The sequence below is a fragment of the Colobus angolensis genome, unplaced genomic scaffold, assembly GCF_000951035.1.
Source record: "Colobus angolensis palliatus isolate OR3802 unplaced genomic scaffold, Cang.pa_1.0 Scaffold364, whole genome shotgun sequence".
In the NCBI taxonomy this organism is placed as follows: domain Eukaryota; kingdom Metazoa; phylum Chordata; class Mammalia; order Primates; family Cercopithecidae; genus Colobus; species Colobus angolensis.
Genome location: NW_012116977.1, coordinates 1,264,317 through 1,270,206, shown reverse-complemented (window position 1 = coordinate 1,270,206; position 5,890 = coordinate 1,264,317). Strand labels below are relative to the sequence as shown.

Here is a 5,890-nt window from a genome sequence, read left to right as displayed (position 1 = left end):
AATCACATCCTAGGATTAGACTCACTGGAAAGATCACATGGGATCAGAAATGGAAGTCAAAGTTTCTCTTATCAAATTTTGGTGACTCCAAAAGGAGAGGAAACACCAGAGAGAAGCAGTAAATGAGGACAATAAATTGGCAAAAAGGGATGTCCTGCCGATTTCAATATTCAATGAGTCTATAAGAAGGGCCTGAGCCACCAAGCCTGGCCAAAATACTGGATTCTAATTAAAGAGTAGAGTGAGGAGGGGCACAGAGGACAGCCTCCGAGGGGAGGCCGCACTGCAAGCATCCCTGGAGGGAGAAAGTATGCGCTGGATGGATGGCAGCAGGCGCTGCACGGGGAGCTGAGCACTGCTGGGAAGAATCCAGTGAGAGATGGCGTTTATATCTCCTGATCGTGATGCACAGCCTTCAGTCGGGGACATTTAATACACAGAACACCGGGTCCAGGCTGCAGCTGCGGGACTCAGAGGCGAAGCTTGAGTGGCTCAGGAAGGACAAAGAGCCACCCTTGAGAGAAGAGACAGCAGTCCTGGCGTTGGCGGCCCCACCACTGCCACATCTGCCAGGAAACAATGCTGCTAGTGACATTCAAACTGTGCCCCAGGAGCTCCTACAGACACATGTGCAACATGAAGGGGCTGAGGCAACAGGCTGTGAGAAGCATCGGCCAGGAGCTGATCCGGAGGGCCCTGGGAGGCCCCACTCCAAGCACATGGGTTAACCAGATTGGGCGGTGGAGTTCTCTGCTTGGTTCGCTGCTGGAAGAGACTCTCTGGCCGGGCACAGTGGCTCACGCCTGTAATACCAGCAGGTTGGGAGGCCGAGGAGGGCGGATCACGAGGTTAGGAGTTCGAGAGCAGCCTGACCAACATGGTAAAACCCCTAAAAATACAAAAATTAGCCAGGCGTGGTGGCACGTGCCTGTAATCCCAACTACTCGGGAGGTTGAGGCAGGAGAATCTCTTGAACCTGGAAAAAGAAAAGAAAGAAAGAGAGAGACTCTCTACAGTGACAAGGAACTGACCTATCTCTGGCAGGGGGAAAAGGCCATGCAGAAGGCCTTGGGCATCCTTAGCCCTGAGCAAACAGGAGGGCTGGAAGAAGAACAGCCAGCAGGACAGTGGGGACAAAGTGATGAGTAAAGTGGCTCTAGATGTGGGCAAGATGTTCCGGTTGCAAGTTGTGGTGGAGTCACCCAAGAAGAGGCTCTACAAAGAGCTGGTGGAGTTCATGGAGGCAATGGGGGAGTGGAACCCCAATATCAAAGAGATCAAGGTCCTGCAGAAGGTCAGAAAAGACGCATTCATTACCTACAGCTGACTGCAAAGGCAGCAGGAAACCTGGTGGGGCCCCGTGACTTTGTGAGCATGCGCTGTGCCAAGCGTCGAGGCTCCACCTGTGTGCTGGCTGGCATGGCCACAGACTTCAGGAACATGCCCGATCCAGAAGGGTGTCATCGGGGGTAGCATGGTCTCACTTGCATGGTGCTTCACCTGGTGACTGGAAGTCCCTCCAAAACCAAACTTTCGTGACTGCTCAGCATCGACCTCAAGGGGTGGCTGCCCAAGAGCATCATCAACCAGGTTCTGTTCCAGACCCAGGTGTATTTTACCAACCACCTGCACAAGCACCTGGAGTCACACCCTGCCTCTGAAGCCAGGTGTTGAAGGCCAGCCTGCTGTTCCCAAGTGTGCCCAGCTGTACTGGTATGCACGCTTATCAGGAGAATCCTTGCTGGAAGCCTACAAGTTTAAAGTCTCCATCTGGCGACAGAGTAATAGATGAGGTTAGTGTTTAGAGCACAACACTAGGATTCAGATTGGTAAAAGTTTTTAGTACCAAGAAAACAGGGATGAGGCTCTTTGATTAAAAGGTAACTTCATTCACTGATTAGCTATGACATGAAGGTTAAGGCTCCTAAAATATTTGTAAAACTTTTTTTCTGGGCCCTTATGTGCCCACCTAAAATCATTTTTAAAATGCTAGTGGCTGATATGGGTGTGGTGGATGCTAGCCACAGGGCCTGAGAAGTCTTGCTTTATGGGCTGGAGAATGCCATGCCCTGCAGGCAGTGCATGTGCACAAGCAGAATCTCAGAGGGTCTCTAGCAGCCCTCTGCTCCTCCCAGTTGCTGCATGGCAACACCAGAGAACTGCTTAGCATCCCACAGTGGGTACCTTCCAGAAATATAGTCCAAGCTTTCTCTATGCAAAAAGACAAAACTAATTAGTAAATAGATTTCCCTATTGCTTCCATAGGCACCAGTCAGAATAAAGAATCATAATTCACATACACACACACACACACACACACACACACACAAAACAAGGACCTGAGTTCAGAAAATGAAGCCTGTAATCACACACTAAAATGAAAACAATGAATCATGTTAAACACTTAATAAATGTATTGCTTCCACAACCTTGTGACATGGTTTGGCTGTGTCCCCACCCAAATCTTGAATTCCCATGTGTTGTGGGAGGGGCCTGGTGGGAGGTAATTGAATCATGGGGGTGGGTCTTCCCATGCTGTTCTAGTGTTAGTGAATAAATCTCACTAGATTGGAGGGTTTTAAAAATGGGAGTTTCCCTGCACAAGTCTTTTGCCTGCTGCCATCCATGTAAGATGTGATTTGTTCCTTCTTGCCTTCCACTATGATTTTGAAGCCTCCCCAGCCATGTGGAACTGCAAGTCCATTAAATTTCTTTCTTCTGAAAATTGCCCAGTCTTTGGTATGCCTTTATTAGCAGCAAGAAAGCAGACTAATAGACCTTGGGTTTTGCTATTTCAGTCTCTGCTCCTGCCCTTGGCTGCAAATCTAAAAAGGTCTTATGAGTTATGTGATTACTGTTAAGTAATGTAAGAATCTCACATCAATAATTAATAAGTCTACATCAATGAAATAAATCAAAACATACACACATGCATGTACACACACATGCATGCACACACACACATTTAGTTGGAAATAAATGTTCTTCCCCAGTTTATTCTACTATGGATTAGCCACCAGCAATCTCCATTGTTTCCAACACTTCCAAAATCTGAGGGAGAGCAGAAATGTGCCAAGAATATATACAAAATATTTCTTTCTTTTTTCTTAATAAAAAAATTAGTTAATATAAGTAGAAGCACAGGTATAGGACACAATTCAAGATTTGGTGATCCACTGGCTCATTGATATCTCAAGGAACTCAGTATCTTTATCTCTGTGCTGTACTATCTGAGGTGTCAGAGCAATTACTCTGAGTTATCAGACAGCAACCAGTAGCAGTCAAGTCTATATGCTGTCTTATATCCACTGGGAGATAATACATTTGTCTATGCTTCTGCAGCAGGCATTCTAAAATTCTTTTTGGCTCCCACTCTCACCTGAAACAACAGCTGCACCCAGAATGAATTTTTGTTAAATGGCCAAAGCCTACCAATGTTTACCAATAAAAGAAGGAAAGGGGTATACAATCAGTTCCGTCCGAGGAGAATGGAATTGATATTTAGTACTTTCTCTGTCTTCAACTTTTTTGTTGACCATGGATAATTTCTTCAATTCCTTGGACTTAGGGTACTTCATTTTTAAAAATTTAAAGATAGAATTAAGAAGTTTCTCAGATTTCTCAAGAGAATATGATTCTGAAAACTTAGCTTCTGAGAATTTAATATTTTAATAATTCAGTATTTCATATGATGTGATAGACATGGATCTAAAATCTGCAATTACTGATCATAAAATACAAACACCTTTTATCTCGTGGAACATATATTCTAATGCAGGCAACAGGAATAAGTCAAATTTATAGTAAGTTGCTAATAATAGACAACAACAAAGTATAAAAAGATATCAAGAAATGCTGGAGAGATTTTGAAACATCACGTGGCCAAAGAAGCCTTCTCAAGAGGTGATATGAGAACAAATATGAGGAATGTCATGGTAAGTTTAAGAAATTAGTGTCCATAGAGCAGACAGAGAGAGACATTATCATGCAGGTGATGGTATCAAAGAAGTAAGGAGGATCAGATCTTTGAAAGTCCTTATAGGCCATTAAAAGGTTTATGGTAACAATTTAGATCTTGAGGAAAGCCTATTAGAAAAAAAATGGGCTGAAAAGAGTCCTTCTTTCTCCAATGTTCAGCAACAAGTTCAACCCTGTGCTTACTGACGAGAAAGCAGCAGAAACTGGACAGCAGGGAAAGACATTTTATTACAACCCATGTTAATTGTGTTGCTAAAATTTCCTGCTGTTTATAATGCCTAAAAAACAATAAAATGGAATTTATATGTGACATTTTATAAATACTCAATTAAGGACAATGATTTTGAAGCTGCTTTCGGTCAAAAGGTTGCAATAGCATTACAGAGTTCAAAAGATTTACCAAAAGTAAAATTCATGTTCCGACACTGCTGCTATGTCCCTTGATTCACTTGGCATACCACAAATGTTTTCATCTTTAAAACGCAAAGTACAAATGCTGAGCAAGCTGGGTTTGTGAGATTTATGCCTCACAGGATCCTGATTAGCTTATGTGTATTATCCAAGGAAGATTTGGTTAATTCTATAGAGTAGATCCTCAAATAATATGATTTTATTTGACATTGTTTATTGTAATGTTGATGAGATTAAAAGTTGATTCCCAGAGTGCCATTGTCTGTGTGGAGTTTGTACATTCCCCCCATGTCTGCCTCTGTTTTCTCCAGTACTATGGTTTCGTCCTATGTCCCAAAGGTGTACACATTAGGGTAACTGGTGTGCCTACATGGTTCCAGTAGGAGTGACTGTGTGTGTGTGTGTATTTGTGTACCCTGTGATGGGATAGTGTCCTGTCTAGGGCTGGAAGGCTGGTTTCCACCTTATCTATGAGATGCCAGGACAGGATCTAGCCACCCCAGGCCTAGAATAAAGGGTAGGGGACAAATGATTATCAAGTAAAAATTTGCAAAGTCTACAATAACTACACAAAAGCAGGACAATAAGTGATACGACACAAAAGTGCTCAGCTAGCTACCACATATGTTACTGTTTGTTTTTGAAACTTCAAAGAAAAAATATTCTTAGTAATCATACTTTCAAATAAAAATAAAATATGTTTCTCAATTTTTTTCAGCACACATTGACTTGAATAGATTTTTCTTTCTGGTCACAATTTCCTTAGCATTTCCATTAACCAACAAAATATTTGTGATGTGTGTTCCGTATGCCCATTCTTAATATTTTTACTTTATTCTAGTCTGATTACTATTGTTGGATAAAATAATAATAAATCACAAATTATAATCACTTTTGTAAGCAAATTTCAGAGAAAACTGTTGAGATAGTAAAGAGTAATACAGTACTGCTAAGAAGATTTTAGTTTCTGGCTCTCTTCAATGTGACTTTTTTTTTAAATTCTGAAGTTTCTAAAGTAAATGTAGATTATCCTTCCAACTTCTTGTTCTTTTAGTTTATTAAAATTAGTTTTCTCTAATAATACTCTTTTCCACTATATTTTAGTATCTAGCTCTTATGGTCATTACAAAGGTCTTGATGTTATCAAGAATTTTATACACACACCATAATATTATTATCATGTGGTACATTCTCTGACAAATTATTGTCCTTTTAGCTCTAATCTTCAGGTGACTTGAATATAGCAATTCTTTTTCTTTTCTTGAGACGGAGTCTTGCTCTGTCGCCCAGGCCGGAGTGCAATGGTGCAATCTCGAATCACTGAAACCTCTGCCTCCCGGGTTCATGCGATTCTCCTGCGTAAGCCTCCCAAGTAGTTGGGATCACAGGTGCCCACAATTCTTTAACTTCACCTGGACCACTGATGTTTTCAACCTTTAAATCTCTCAAGTCTAGGTTTCCTTCTTACCTATTTTATATCTTATTTTCTTTTTTTTTTTTT

General features: G+C 41.7%; 1 pseudogene; it reads left to right on the top strand.

Moving 5' to 3' along the window:
- The first annotated feature begins 579 nt into the window (after positions 1-579).
- Positions 580-1,768, top strand: LOC105519958 (annotated as a pseudogene).
- The last annotated feature ends 4,122 nt before the right edge of the window (positions 1,769-5,890 follow it).